Genomic DNA, 16,235 nt, shown 5'->3' on the forward strand with positions numbered 1-16,235 from the left:
TACCATTGCAATTACTGGCTCCAGTAAATGCCCATTTCTCTCAGCATGTGATAGTATTATAATATTAAGTGAGTGAGACCGGTTGCTGAGACTGGCATTACAGTATCCCTGTCCTTATACTGTGGTCTAGTAAGTAATAATGATAACCATATGATATAATTGTGGTATTTAAGCACTTATGATATTGGCAAGCATTGTACTAAACTTCGGGAACTATGCAAGATAAGGAGATCAGACACACTTTTTGTCCCACTATCAGCCACATTAGACTTCATTATGTGCAAGGGGCCTCTATGGCATTTATCATTTCTGTCAAACTCATTGTTGTCAAACTGTGTAATGAATCATTTGGTTTAACAAACTTGACTCAGGTAGAGTCTGAAATAAACCACAGGGCTCAATCCTGAAACCATCGAGGAAGGTAGTGAGGAAACTATTGTCACCTACCTAATATTAGGAGCCTCTTTGCCATCTCATTTCTCCCACTCAAGGAGCACAATGGGTAGAATTATCGTTACAGCCAATATATTTGACCTAAATAACATTCTGCAAATACACTAATATTTTCCATCTTTTGCGGAGGAATTTTTTGTGGGTGAATTTCAACTAAGTCTAAAGTATATATTCCAGGAAACCAGAAGACTCACTGTTTCATGGACAGTCTAATAATAATAATGATAAAAATAATTATGGTATTTTTTAAGTGCTTACTATGAACTGAGCAGTGTTCTAAGCACTGGGGTGGATACAAGGTAATCAGGTTGTCCCACGTGGGGCTCACAGTCTCAATCCCCATTTTTACAGATGAAGTAATTGAGGCACAGAGAAGTTAAGTGGCTTGCCCAAGGTCACTCAGCAGACAAGTGGTGGAGCTGGGATTTGAACTCATGTCCTCTGACTCCCAAGCCAATGCTCTTTCCACTGAGACACACTGTGGCAACACATTGTCCACACCTCACTCCTTCACAGAGCATTCAGGGCAGAATTACTGCTCCCTGTAGCTAAGAAAGAAGCATAGCTTTCTGGCCCAACTTCCAACTCCATTTTCTGCCTGCCATTATTCTCTGGCTTCTTAATAGCCCTACTGGGATAGTGTCTAGCAAAAGGAGTCAGAGAATAGAGGAGAGATAGGCAATCTTGATAACACCAGTCTTTTTGCTTTTAGTTTTGAACAGGTAGAAGACTGGGCAGAGAGAAGTGGATGAGGAAGACACTTTTCTGAGAAGAAAGACACCCAGCCAACAGGAGACCTTTGCTGAGTTGTGGTGATTGAGTAGGTAACTGAGTGCATGTGATGCCACCCTAAGGATGCCACCATTAGGGATGTCATTCTATGGAGGGAGGCCATTTCCTGTCCTCAATTTGGAAGGAATTGGCTATACCCTCTTTGGAGCTGCATTACCAACGTATAAAGCACTCTGGGTTTAGTGCAGGGCAAACAGGGCTGCACAGTGATGTCTTGTGAAACATTTTGAACATTGCAATTGAACACATCTCAAGAATATATATGATAGCATTAAAAAGTGATGTGTGGTCTACTAGTAATTTTAATCGTCCAATTATCAAATGTTAAAATTGCAATTCTTCAAAGTTGCAAAATGAAAATCCTTGCATTTTTCAAGGTTGTCCTGCCACACCCACACCATTTGCTGCATCCTGGTGACAGTGCACTCTGTGAGCTGTCCCTGTTTGTTATCATCTGAAGGCAATCCTGTTTTGAAAGAGCATGTGTGGAATCTCTAGTGAATGACATTCTGTAGTTAATATTGCAGTGGAATTTGACAAAACTTTGAAGATCTCTGCTTTTTTTGAATGGCATCTTATGTTTTCTGTCTTTTATCTGCTAGCCTGACAACTGAATTTGTAGATAGTATTACTGGTCTTTATACAAAGAATTAACTTCTCATGAAAGCACTCTCTGTATTTACCCAAATTAGGCTAGTCAGTTTTACTAGAGAGGAAATACAAAGCTGTTATTTCCAAACAATACATTTAGTTTGTTGTCTGCTAATGCATTTTTTCAATTATTAGTAATTCTAAACTCCATTTTTTATATATTTTATATTAAAAATGGGTGAAGAATGTATTTATATCAATCTGTCAATGAGGTTTACTGAGTACCTACAGTGTGTGGAACACTGCACTAAGCATGTGAAAGAGAATGTTGGATGCAAAAGATGCAATCCCCACCCTCAAGTAGATCACAGAATAGAGAGGGAGATGAATGCAAAATTGTTTAAAGTGAGGAAGAGAAAAAGAATGAAAAGATGAATAATGGAATATATGTCCTTAAATTATGTAGATTGATATATGCAAAATGCTATGAGCAGCTGAGTTCTCAAGGCCTGAGACCTCTTTCTTGACTAAACCCTATTTCCCCTACTTCCCCTCCCTTCTGCATTGTCCTTGCACTTGGATTTTTAAGCTTCATTCACCCCACCCTCAGCCCTCAGCACTTACGAATTTTAATGTCTGTCTCTCCCTCTGTACTGTACACTCCTTGTGGGCAGGGAGCATGTCTACCAGCTCTCTTCTGTTGTTCCCTCCCAAATGTTTAGTACAGTGCTCTGCACACAGTAAGCACTCAGTAAATCCGATTGATTGATTATTAGTTGGGAAGAGAAAACCTGGGGAGAAGAAAATCAATGGAGGAATTCCTCCTGGAGGTGGAGGGTCAACAGGAGGATTTTGAGGCTGAGGAGAGCTGTGGCCTGAAAGATTCGAAAGGGATGTAGCTTCGGGCAGAGGGGAGGGCATGAGCAAAAGGTGGGGAGCTGGAGAAAGTGTCCACTATAGTTCTCTCCTTTCTACCTATTCTTGCTCCTCTCCCCCTACAGCTCAACCCACACTTGGCTTTTCTAATACCAACCTACTTACTGTGCCTCAATCTGGTCTTCCTTTCCATCAGCCCTTTGCTCCCAAGCTCTTTCCTTACTGGAATTCTCTCCCCACCTCTTATTCAACAGGCCACCAAAACACTATTAATTGTGGTATTTGTCAAGTGTTTACTATGTGCCAGGCACTGTACTAAATGCAGGTGTGGATACAAGCAAATCAGGTTGGACACAGAGCCTGTCCCACATGATGCTCACAGTTTTAAAATCCATTTTACAGATCAGGGAACTGAGGCACAGAGAAGTGAAGTGACTACCCCAAGGCCACACAGGAGACAAGTGACAAAGCTGGGATTAGAACATATGTCCTTCTAACTCCCAGGCCTCAGTTCTTTTCCAGGAGGACTTCCATGACATAATAATAATAATAATAATAATAATAATAATAATAATAATAATAATAATAATAGTACTTGTTAAGCACTTACTATGTGCCAAACATTATTCTAAGCACTGGGGTAGATAAAAGTTAATCAGGTTGGACACAGTCCCTGTCCCATTTAGGGCTCACACTCTTAATCCCCATTTTACAGATGAGGTAACTGAGGCCCAGAGAAGTTAAGTAACTTGCCTAAGCTCACACAGCAAACATGTAACAGGTCCAGGAATAGAATCCAGGGCCTTCTGACCCCCAGGCCTGTGCTCTATTCATTAAATCATGCTGCTTCTCTGCACATTCTCCTTCCCCCCTGCCTCGTCTTCACACCTTGGTCCTTTCCTTCAAAGCATTTTGTTAGGCACTCCATCCACTCAGCACTTGAGAACAGATCCTTACTCTTTGTTGCCTCCCTTGGTCGTAATTTTTTTAGTGTCTATCTTAACCAAAAAACTGTAAACCCCTTGAGAGCCAGAATCATGTCTACCAACTATATTGTTATCATTATTATTATTATAAATTTTATGGTGCTCTCACAAGTATTTAGTACAATGATCTGCACACAGTATGTGCTGAATAATTACCACTCACTGATTGAGAGTTAGGGATGGTTACAATACTTGGCAGGTAGGACTAAGGCTGGCAAATAGTGGGTGAAGGGGAAAGGTAAGTATGAAGGCGAGAGCTGGAACAACTGGAATCCTTCTAAAATCAATGTTTTTCATTCAGAGTCTTTATCCTGAACAACGTGGCTGATGGAAATGACACTTCTAAGAGAGAGTTCGTTATTTTGGGATAAACAGATGATCCTGTCCTCCAGATCTTCCTTTTCACATTGTTTCTCGTGGTTTATGTTGTCACAGTCGTGGGTAATCTCAGCATTATCATGTTTATCAGGGCCAGTTCTCAACTTCACATGCCGATGTACCATTTTCTGAGCCATTTGGCTTTCATTGATTTTTGGTATTCATCAACTGTCACACCAAAGATGCTTAAGGGCTTCTTAGTGGAGAGAGACACAATATCCTTTGCTGGCTGTGTTGCCCAGCTCTGTTCTGTCTTTGTCTTTGGGACCTCAGAAGGCATCCTACTGGCTATGATGGCATATGACCGTTTTGTGGCCATCTGCAATCCCCTGCTCTATACCATCTCCATGTCAAATAAAGTCTGTGTCCAGCTCATAGCTACCTCCTATGTCGGGAGTTGTTTAAATAGCATTCTATTTACTATTTGTGTGCTTGGTTTAGCCTTCTGTAGATCCAAAGAAATCAATCATTTTTTTCTGTGATTTCCCTCCATTAGTAGAACTTGCCTGTTCTGATGTTTTCCTGGTTCAAATCATTTCTTTTATCTCTGCTGCCATCATTATTTTGAGCACCGTCCTAACCATAGTTGTCTCTTATATACACATCCTCTGTGCCATTGCGAGGATCCAGTCAACCGGTGGGAGACAGAAGCTTTCTCTACCTGCACCTCTCACCTGATGGCTGTTATTCTATATTATGGAACCATCGCGTTCACTTATGTGCAGCCCAGCTCCAGCCACTCCTTGGAGCAGAATAAAGTTGTGTCTCCATTTTACACAATGGTGATCCCCATGCTGAACCCCCTAATCTATACTCTGAGGAACAAGGATGTGAAAGGGGCAGTGAAAAGGATAATGGCCAAGTATGAATAATTATTTTTAAATAAAATTTGGGGTAATCCATTGATAATTCATGGGCAGTCAGAAAAAAGTACGTGATTGTTGTTTGGATGACACATTCTAATTGTGAGTTTGAAAGAAATGAAAAATTGGGTACAATTCGTGGAAAAGTATCATTTTAGTTAAGAAAAAAGTCATTATAATTAACGTCTATATCCCAGGGATGTACTCTGTACTAAAATTATGATGCCAGAAAATTAATTTTTCTTCGATTAACACTTCCTTTAGACAATGTTGGGAAGCAGTATGGCCTAATGGAAAGAATACAGGCCTGGGATTCATAAGAAAAGTGCTTGGCATATAGCGCTTCACAAATGCCATTGTTATTTTTATTATTACTCTCCTAAGCACATAGTAAAGGGACTGCACTCAATAAATATCATCGATTAATTGAATGATTGTAACTTTATCTTGCTTTCTAAATTCATTTTTTCTTATCTAATCTTTACTGAGGCTTTTTTTCCTACTATAATGTCTCCATTTTTTTTAAAAAAAATGTATTCTTTCTGGAAGCTTTCCCATGAATTGTAGATACCCTTCTTTAATGCTGTGTTCTGATTTATTCACCAGTTTCATCTCCCAAAACAGAGGTGACTGATAAATGGCTGGGGGAAATCAATCTATGGTCATGGGATTCATTCCTCTTGGATTAACAAATGATTCAGTGGTCCAGATCATCCTCTTTGGGAGGTGTCTAATGACCTATGTGGTCATCATGTTGGGGAACTTTATTTTTCCCTTAACCACTTATCCTCAACAGATGTATGTAAGTTCTCAACCACCACTTATAAATTACTTGAGAACAAAACTTTTGGAGAAGAAAAGCATTTCACATATGGACTGTGCTGTCTAATTCCTTATCACTAAAATCTCTGGACAGGCTAAGTGCCCCCCTTTTAACTATGACGGCATGTAACTGATACATAGTCATCTGCACCCACTGGTTTATCCAATGACTATGTCTAAGAGACCCTAATGGTAGTAGGCTCCTATTTAGGAAATATTTTAATGAATGAATCAATCATTTTTCTTAAGCGCTTACTGTGCATGGAGCACCATATTTAGGAGTTTTGATTTATTTATATGATCCTTCAGAGAACCTAATGTAATCATCATTTATTTCTGTGATTTTCCCACATTACTGAAACTTCCTTGCTCTCCCAAGACGTTTACTAAAATAATTCCTTCAGTCTTAGGGTCCCTTATAATTCTACCCACTCTGGAGAATCCACTTGATTTTTCTTGTAGATGCTGTTGACCAGTCTCAGAATAAAGTCATCCAAAGAACAAAGAAAATCCTTCAACACCTGTGCCTCTCATTTGGAACATGGTCCCTCTATTCTATGGGTCTTCAGCTACCAGGAAGGGCCGTGGGTTTGTAAATGACTCTTTTAACCTCAATCTCTAAATTTGAAATCTAATCTATACATGTTTCGTAGTACATGCATGACTTCTTGGGAACTGTTTCAGGTTCTTCCCATATTTCCCTCTAGAGTGTAAGCTCGTTATTAGCAGGGAATATATCTGTTACATTGGTATTATTTTACTCACCAAATACTTAGAAAAATACCCTGCACAAAGTAAGTGCTCAATAAATACTATTGATTGATTGATTGATTTCCCTGAATCTAATGAATACACCTTTCAGGAGAGAGACATTTTTATGAAAATTTGTCAAATAATTACCACATTGATCTGTTGTTTAGTGAAAGGTCCCCTTTTGTTTCAACAGAAACTATTTCTAGAATACTTCATGACTGGAAGAAACCAGAGCACTGTAATGGAATTCATTTTTTGGGGGTTAACTGGAGATGCCACCCTTCAGGCCATCATCTTTGTGATATTCCTAGGGATTTATGTTGTGACTTTAATGGAAAACTTCAGTATCATCTTCTTAATTAGGGTCAATTGCCAAGCTTTATACCCCAATGTAGTTTTTCCTCAGCCATTTGGCTGCTGTTGAAATTGAGTATTCCTCCTGTGTAACGTCAGTAATGCTTGGAAGCTTCTTGGCTGATCTCTACACAATGCCTTTGGCCAGTTGTATTGCTCAGCTGTGTTCTGTGGTGACCCTTGGGACAACTGGATGCTTCTTATTTGCTGCTATACGATTGATGATGCTATGGCTTATGACTGATATATGGCTATCTGTAGCCCTGTACTGCACTCTGGCAAAATATCTGACAATGTCTGCATCCTGATGATAGTTACTTCCTACATAGATGGTTGTATGAATGCTTGGACATTTACCAGTTGCTTATTAAATGTACATTTCTGTGGGCCTAATCAGATAAACCACTTTTTCTGTGATTTTGCTCCACTTTTGAAACTTTCTTGTTCAGACATTTCAGTTATTAAAATCATTCCTTCGATCTTCTTGGGGTCAATAATAGTTATCACCATACTTGCTGTTGCAACTTCTTATGTATACATCATCTTGACAATAATGTGGATGAACTCAAGGGACGGGAAACACAAAGCTTTCTCCACTTGTATCTTCCACCTCACTGCTGTCACTTTGCATTATGGGACCATCACTTTCACATATGTGGTGACCAAATCCAGTTATTCAATCAATCAGAATAAAGTGGCGTTTGTGTTCTACACCAATATGATCCCGAGGTTGAACCCTCTGATCTAAAGCCTGAGGAATGAGGATGTGAAGGAGGCCCTGAGTAAGGTGATTAACAGGAAAAAGTTTTCTTAATCATGATGACGATTTGGCAGTGTTACAATGAGGGATATTCCCAGGGTCTGTTTATTGAAGTTATATAAAGACCTCTTCAAATTAGTCATACAAATACGAATGTCCCTTCAGATCTCCCTTGTCACCCACCCACCACCCTGGTGTAGAATTTTATTCAACATCAAGATCTTGAAAAAAATTCATTTTTTAGAAAAAGTTATATTTTGATTACATTGAAATTTATCTAAAATAACGGATCTTCAGTCCTTTCTCACCATCCCTGTCATTGCTACAATACTGAGAAGAAAAAGAAGGAGTAACGGAATAGCTTGTGGTAGCCTGGGAGCATGAACCATGCTTTAATTACAGATTTTAGTGAACTGTAAATTCATTCAATCATTTATTCAATCAATCAATCAATCAATCAATCGTATTTATTGAGCGCTTACTATGTGCAGAGCACTGTACTAAGCGCTTGGGAAGTACAAATTGGCAACACTTAGAGACAGTCCCTACCCAACAGTGGGCTCACAGTCTAAAAGGGGGAGACAGAGAACAGAAACAAACATACCAACAAAATAAAATAAATAGGATAGAAATGTACAAGTAAAATAAATAAATAAATAAATAAATAAATAGAGTAATAAATATGTACAACCATATATACATATATACAGGTGCTGTGGGGAAGGGAATGAGGTAAGACAGGGGGATGGAGAGGGGGACGAGGGGGAGAGGAAAGAAGGGGCTCAGTGTTTATTGAGCACTTACTGTGTGCAGAGCACTGTACTAAGCATTTGGGAAGTACAATGTTTTCATAAGCTAAATTTGAATTTGAGATGAAGCTATCAGTGATGAAGAATTGTGCTATGTATCGAACCTCATGCCAACCAGTCATACAAATATATCTGTATGTCAGAATTAGAATGATCGGCTCAATGATGAAATTATAAGAGGCCATGACGGTTGTGTTTGATGTGGGCAGGGAAGGTGTCTATCAATTCTGTTGTATTGTACTGACACAAGCACTTAGTACAATACTTCACACACAGTAAATGCTCAGTAAATACCAGTGTTGATTATGTTTCCACCTGGGACTAAGTCACAAATGATAATAATGATGGTACTTGTTAAGCACTTACTATGTGCCAAGCACTGCTCTAAACACTGAGGTAGATACAAGGTAATCAGGTTGTCCCACGCAGGGCTCACAGTCTTGTTCCCCATTTTACAGATGAGGTAACTGAGTAACAGAGAAGTTAAGTGACTTGCTCAGTCACACAGCTGAGAAATGGAAGAGCTGGGATTAGAACCCACAAACTCTGACTCTCAGCCTGTGCTCTTTCCACTAAGCTACGTTGCTTCTCTAGGAACATTCACATGCCTTGGAGTGCCACAAGGGTGCTGAGGGGCTAATTACCAAGTGTAAACCAATAATTAAAATTGTTGGAAAGACATTTTTTCAGTGTCTCACAGAGCACACAGATATTACATTGCCAGCTGACTGTCAAATCTCTCTAGTTATTTTGCTTATGCACATATTTCTTGTTTGTCTTGTGCTGTCGAAGCAGCGTGGCTCAGTGGAAAGAGCGTGGGCTTGGGAGTCAGAGGTCATGGGTTCGAATCCCAGCTCCAACAGTTGTCAGCTGTGTGACCTTGGACAAGCCACTTAACTTCTCTGAGCCTCAGTTACCTCATCTGTAAAATGGGGATTGACTGTGAGCCCCAGGTGGGACAATCTGATCACCTTGTATGACCCCGAGCGCTTAGAACAGTGCTTTGCACATAGTAAGAGCTTAACAAATACCACCATTATTATTATCTGCAACCCATAGCAGCACAATGGGCTCATCTCTCCCAGAATGTCCTACCTCCATCTGCAATTGTTCTAGTAGTGTACTCAAAGAGTTTTCTTGATAAAACTACAGAAGTAGTTTACCATTGCCTCCTTCTGAGCAGTAAACGTGAGTATCCACCCTCGACTCTTTCCCATGTGGCTGCTGCCCAGCACAGCAGGTTTTAGTGTTAACTTATAGCAGAGTGCCTTCCACTTGTTAGGCACTGCCCAAGCTAGGATTGGAATGGATATGCCTCTGCTTGACTCTCCCTCCCGTAGTCGTGACTGATTGAGTACTGGAAACTCTCCAGGTGTGACTCTGAGAGTGGACAAAGTTCTAAGATATCATTTTTTTTTTAAATTTCCTTCTTCAACTGTAGTGATTTACAATGCCTTAAAAAAGTTTTCTATAGAAATTGACGTAATAGCCTAGTGGAAAGTGTGTTAAATATTGCCTTCCCAACCAGAATATGTAGGAGGCAACACTAATAATCTATGACACCAAATCGATATTTATGGAAGTGGCTCTGAAAACCTTGTGACCCCATTTCCTTCTCAAGTCCTCCCTTAGCTCTGATGTTTCCCACTTTAATGAGAGACCGTAATAATTTGGGACCACTCTTCTTGCTCTGCCTTTTGTTTAGATTTCAGCAGTCTTTTCACACTCATTTGCTTGGGGGGCTCACAACTGACCTGATCTAAATTAAACCTTCTAACCCCATCTCCCTCCTACCGTCCCTCTCAAAACTCCTTGACTGAGCTGACTACACTCGCTGCCTTGAACTCCTTTCCTCAAATTCTCTCCTGGACTCCCTCTGATCTGGCTTCTGTCCCCTTCCTCCACTAAAACCACCCTTTCAAAAGGCACCAATGACCTCCTTCTTGACAAATACAACGGCTCCTACTCCATACAAATCCTCCTTGACCTCTCAGCTGCCTTCGACACTGTGGACCATCCCCTTGTCCTCAATACATCATCCAACCTTGGCTTCACTGACTCCATCCACTCCTGGTTCTCCTCTTATCTCTCTGGCCATTCATTCTCAGTCTCCTTTGTGGGCTCCTCCTCCCCCTCCCATCCCCTAACTGTAGGGGACCCTCAAGTTTCAGTTCTTGGTCCCCTTATATTCTCCATCTATACTCACTCCCTTGGAGAACTCATTTGCTCCTATGGCTTCAAGTATCAACTCTATATGGATGGCACCCAAATCTAAATCTCCTCCCCTGTTCTCTCTCCCTTCCTCCAAGCTCACATTTCCTGCCTTCAGGACATCTGTACTTGGTTGTCCTCCTGCCACCTCAAACTCAACATGTCCAAGACAGAGCTCCTTATCTTCCCTCCCAAACCCAGTCCTCTCCCTAACTTTCTCCAACACTGTAGATGACACAACTACCCTTCCCGTCTCACAAGCCCAAAACCTGGTGTTATCCTTGACTCTTCTCTCTCATTCACCCTACATATCCAACAGTCACCAAATCCTGTCAGTCTCACCTTCATAACATCACCAAGATCTGCCCTTTCCTATCCATCCAAACCGATACCACGTTAGTACAATCTCTCATCCTATCCCGACTGGATTATTGTGTCAGCCTCCTTTCTGACCTCCCAACTTCCTGCCTCTTTCCACTTCAGTCCATACTTCACTCTGCTTGCCGGATTATCTTTCTAAGGAAACGTTTAGGGCATGTCACTCCCCATCCTCAGAAACCTCCAGTGGTTGCCTATTCACCTCCGTATTAAACAAAAAAATCCTCACTATTGGCTTTAAACCTCTCAATCACCTTGCCCCTTCTTACCTCATCTACTTTCTCTTCTTGTACATCCCAGCCCACACACTCTGCTCCTCTTGTGCTAACCTTCTCACTGTGCCTCGTTCTCACCAGTTTTGCCACCAACCCCTGGCCCAAGTCCTACCTCTGGCCTGGAACACCCTCCCTCCTCAAAATCTGCCAAACAATCACTCTTCCTCGCTTCAAAGCTCTACTGAAGGCACAACTTCTCCAGGAGGCCTTCCCAGACTAAGCTCCCTTCTCCTCAGTTCCCCTTCCCTTTTGTGTCACCTCGACTCATTCCCTTTGCTCTTCTCCCCTTACTGCCCCAAAGAAATTATGTATACATGTATATATCTATAATTCTATGTATTTATATTGATGCCTGTTTACTTTTTTTGATGTCTGTTTCCCCCCAGCTCGACTGTAAGCCCGTTGCCCATTGTGGGCAGGGATTGTTTTTCTTTATTGCTGTATTGTACTTTCTGAGAACTTAGTACAAGTTCTCAGCACATAGTAAGTGTTCAAAAAATGTGATTGAATGAATGAATGAATGAACGTATCAGAATATACTCAATCCACAATGGGATTCATTTTATAGTCTTCCCTTCCCCACCACTCCTTTCACTCACTCTGTCATTACATCTGAAGCAGCCTCTATGTTTGCCACACCAGTGGAGTTTATTTTGCTTCCCTGAGTTAAGGGGAAATGCTTGTAAGGTAACTCTAGAGTGTGAGGGGAGAAGTGGCTTCTTTCACTCTCCTTCTGTTCTCCTATCCAATCTGGGTTGCCCAACAGGGCAAGAAATTACCCCAAACTCGAATTGCAGCCACGCTCTTGTTTGATAGTTAATGGGTATTAGAAGGGTAGGGGTTCTTTGTCCACTTATATATATACTTGCCTAACCTCCCTCCTCCATGCAGGAAAATAAGGTAATTTGGAAAGGCACTAGGTGGCTGTAGCCCCAATGATATTATTCTCCAAAATCCACCTGGACAACTCATTCTAACATGTGTCGCTTCCCTATCTAACCCTCAAAATAAATAAATATAAGTTCATCTGATAAAGACCATAGCACCAAATTCTCTTGATGACCAAATATATTTTTCATGTTCAGAATAATTTGTATTTTTTTAACTTTTGATTTCAGGCTTAATTAAAACTACAATCAAATATTGGTAAGCCAAATAAACACAAAATTTAAATAACATCATTCCCAGCTCTTCTAAAGTCTAAAAGGGACTTTATATGCTTGTGACTCAGGTGGCCCTGGGAATACAGCTGAGCTTCAAATATTCCATGCCTCAATGTAGCAAATGAAATACAACTGGCTGCATCCTGTTGCAATCCATCTGGAGTTCTTTCCTCTTCTTACCAGAGGTAAGAAGGGGTTTGATTGGGATTTGGATTGTCAGGAATAATAGATGAGGTATAATAATGGGATTTATAGGGAAGTCCTATCTCAAACAGATTCAAATGAATTAAAATGAATTTGCAGAACAACCTCTTAGTTTATTGATGTCGCAACTCTCAATCTATAAGTACTGTTAGGAAAGATGTTATTTTACTTTTCATGGAAAGAAATCTCCATATTAGAATTGGAGATGTTGCTGATTTATGACATTGATTCCTTTTCATTGGCCTCATGAGCAGAGTCATTAGGTCAACACTCACAGTTGGGAGAGCTACCAAGAATAATATTAATTATGGTATTTTTAAATCATGATTTCTCTCTTTCTCTGCAATCTCCTATGTCCCCCCACACTCAGAACCTCTTTACATGGATGTTCCACCTATTCCTCAAACTTAACATGTCCACAACAGAAATCCTTATTTTCTCGCCAATCCCTATCCTCCCCATGACTTTCCCATCACTGTAGCTAGCATCACCATCTGCCCTGTCTCACAAGCCTGTAACCTCATCTCTTTCATTCACCTATATATTGAATCTGTCCCCAAATCCTATCAGTTCAATCTTCACAACATCACTAATATCCACCCTTTCCTTTCCATCCAAACTGCTACCATGCTAATCCAAGCACTTATCCTATCCTTGCCTTGATTATTTCATCAGCCTCCTTGCTGACCTCCTTGCTGCCTGTCCCTTCCCAATCCATACTTCACTCTGCCCCCAGACCACTTTTCTACGAAAATGTTCAGTCCATGTTTCCCCATTTCTCAAGAACCTCCAGTGACTGCCCATCCACTTCCGCATCAAACAGAAACTCCATTCCATATGCTTTAAAAAAATCAATCACCTTGTCCCCTCTTACCTGATAATTCTGATAATTGAATAGCCCAAAGCAAGATGATGTCTGTGCTCTGTGTGGTTATGATCACATTGTTGAACCCCTTGATTCATAGCCTGAGAAACAAAGATATATTGGTTTCTCCTCAGAAAAATGAATGATATAAAATTGTTGTCCTAATATAGTTTATTATATTTTCATAGAATCTCTGACAATAGCTTTGAAAATTTTGTATTAGTAGAGATGAAAGTGCAGATCCGTGACATATGTTTAAGGAAAAATAGAAAGATTTTAGTAGTAGATTGGCTGATAACAGTGAGAAATTTCCATTTTGCTCTCGGCTTGGAAGCCCAGGTTTTTAGGACTTGCTAAGATTTGAAAGGAAAATCAATCAATCGATTGATGATGTTTAATTGGGTGCCTACAACATTCAGAGTGCTGTTTGAAATTGGATTTCTCAAATTGAACCTAATAAACTATTTGTAATACTCTTCATAAAACTGTTCATATCTCTCATAGCTGTACCTCCTTTGAGCACCTTCCACCTCGGTGTGAAAATGCCAGGATTAGACACAATGAAAATCAGCGGACATGGTTGCTTTTTTAAGGAGGTTGCAATCTAAGTTGGGAGAAGACACGGACATGGAAAGGTCCAGCTCTTAAAAGCTAGTGCAGTGCCTAATAACCCCAAATAAACCAATAGCAACAACTGAGATATAAGGCCCTCAGTAAATATGATAAATTGATTGATCCAAACACAAGCACAAACAGCTAGCAGCCTGCCTAGGAACTAAAGTGATTCAATACATGCTAGCATTCTAACCAAAATTGAAGTATACTTTTCTCTCATATCCTCTGCAAATAATTTTCTTGGTTACGAGTTAAAAATATCATAGCGTTTTGAGGATGCTTATTCCCATCCTTTACATGATCTTAAGAATATTCATTTTATTGTTAATTCTGGGAATAACATTGGGGATAGCATTATGCTTTTGGGATTCAGTCCCAGTGCAACACAGAACCTAATATACCCATGTCTGGATGGTTCCCTTTCAATCTTCTTAGAACTTGAGGTGAAATAAAATATTAATGATAATAATGGTATTTGTTAAGCCCTTACTATGTGTAAGGCACTGAACTAAGTGCTGGGGTCTATACAAGGAAATCAGGTTGGACACAGTCCCTGTCCCATGGAAGGCTCACAGTCTTAATCCCCATTTTACAGATGAGGTAACTGAACCACAGCCAAGTCAAGTGACTTACCCAAGGTCACACAGCAGATCAGTGATGGAGCTGGGACTGGAATAATAATAATTATGATATTGCCTGTCTTATTGCTTTGTTTTGTTTTGTTTTATGTCTCCCCCCTTCGTGACTGTGAGCCCTTTATTGGATGGGGATTGTCTTTATTAATTGCCGAATTGTACTTTCCAAGCATTTAGTGTACTGCTCTGCATACAGTAAGTACTTAATAAATACACTTGAATGAATGAGTAAATAAATGAACATTTGTTAAGCATTTATATCTGCCAGGCATTGTACTAAGTGCTGGGGTGGATACAAGTAAATCGGGTTGACACAGTCCCTGTCCCAAATAGGGCTCACACTTTCAATCCCCGTTTTAAAGATGAAATAACTGAGACACAGAGAAGTGAAGTGACTTGCCGAAGGTCACACAGCTGACAAGTGGCAGAGCTGGAATTAGAACCCATGACCTTTTGACTTCCAGGCTTGTGCTCTCTCCAATACACCATGCTGCCTTGAAATGAGTCAGGCAAGGTCTGTAAATTCCCAGAAATTGATCTAATTAGGTTTATTTATTGTTTAAGGTGCCTAATTGATCCATTAGATTAAGTTTCTCCAATAACTAGTACCTGCATAAATCAAATAAATAGAAATGCTGACTGTGTGCTAAACAGGTTTGGGAATCTATTAATAAATAAGGTAGTCAAGGGGATGAATTCAAAGGTCAATGCTCCCTTCGTGTTGATTGCAAGTTGCCTTAATCTTGTTTACCAAAGCAGGGAGTATACGTGATTGTCCATGGGTTTCTCATTTATTTCAACAAAATATCTACAAATTTAGTTAGTTGAATTATGCAATGCTGAGGCAATTCAATTCCACTGAACCTGGAGGCAAAGCTGATAAATTCCCAGTGAGACTCAGATTAGCTAAGGGACTTTGGGAACCAAAGAAATGGGAAAGAAAAAGAAAAGATGGTACAGGAAATAATAATAATAATGGCATTTATTTAGTGCTTACTATGGGCAAAGCACTGTTTTACACACTGGGGAGGTTACAAGGCGATCAGGTTGTCCCACGGGGGGCTCACAGTCTTAATCCCCATTTTACAGATGAGGGAACTGAGGCCCAGAGAAGTTAAGTGACTTGCCCAAAGTCACACAGCTGACAAGTGGCAGAGTCGGAATTTGAACCCATGAACTCCGACTCCAAAGCCCGAGCTCTTTTCTCTGAGCCACGCTGCTTCTCCAATAAAGGATATGGACATTAGAATGCACGGATGCAGGAACCGCAAATATTCAAAGTCGTACTACTCCTCTAAGACTTTACTTGTAAAAACTGGAATTTATTTCATGTCAGTCATTATTACTGAAATGTAATAAATGTATTTATGGAACTAGGAAGCTGAATATGTTACTTAATTTGTTCCTCTGACTTAATGCATGGTCTCACTTAAAACTATCCCTGACAGAAAA

At 40.2% G+C, this 16,235-nt stretch overlaps 2 pseudogenes; both read left to right on the forward strand.

The window, feature by feature from the left end:
• The first annotated feature begins 1,308 nt into the window (after positions 1–1,308).
• Positions 1,309–4,948, forward strand: LOC119925349 (annotated as a pseudogene).
• A 1,762-nt stretch (positions 4,949–6,710) lies between these two features.
• On the forward strand, positions 6,711–7,682 carry LOC119925872 (annotated as a pseudogene).
• The last annotated feature ends 8,553 nt before the right edge of the window (positions 7,683–16,235 follow it).

This window comes from Tachyglossus aculeatus, chromosome 3 (genome assembly GCF_015852505.1).
Source record: "Tachyglossus aculeatus isolate mTacAcu1 chromosome 3, mTacAcu1.pri, whole genome shotgun sequence".
Taxonomy (NCBI): Eukaryota; Metazoa; Chordata; class Mammalia; order Monotremata; family Tachyglossidae; genus Tachyglossus; species Tachyglossus aculeatus.